This window comes from Odontomachus brunneus, unplaced genomic scaffold (assembly GCF_010583005.1).
Source record: "Odontomachus brunneus isolate Ranch 3 - 2012 unplaced genomic scaffold, Obru_v1 Obru_scaffold_003, whole genome shotgun sequence".
Classification (NCBI taxonomy): Eukaryota; Metazoa; Arthropoda; class Insecta; order Hymenoptera; family Formicidae; genus Odontomachus; species Odontomachus brunneus.
In genome coordinates, this window is record NW_022639453.1 from 3,846,432 (window position 1) to 3,846,912 (window position 481).

Here is a 481-nt window from a genome sequence, read left to right on the forward strand (position 1 = left end):
GTCCGCAATATGCTTGGGTTTTGTTAGCAAAGCTTGGTGACAAAATCTGACGCCAAATTGTCGCCAAATACCGAGCAAAGTTTGGCGCCAAACTGCGCCACACAAACCTTGGTCGGTATTTGGCGTCAATTTGGCGTTAGATTTCACCAAGTTTTGTTCGGTATTTGGCATCAATTTGACGTCAAATTGCGCCGCACAAATCTTGCTCGGTATTTGGCGCCAATTTGCCAACAACCTTTGATTTAGCAAATATTGTGTCCAATTTGATGACATTTTGGCAGCAAAATTTGTAGTCAAGTGTTGGGCAAAATTTGCTCGAGCAGATTTGGTTATCTGAGATGTTATATGTACCATGTTATACAGTTAACTGGAAAATCATAATATTGATGTAACGTTAATGTTTGTTGATGTTTGATGAGTAACAGTTCTCTTTTAACTGAAATAATTAAAATACATCCAACTTTTCACTACATAAAAGAAG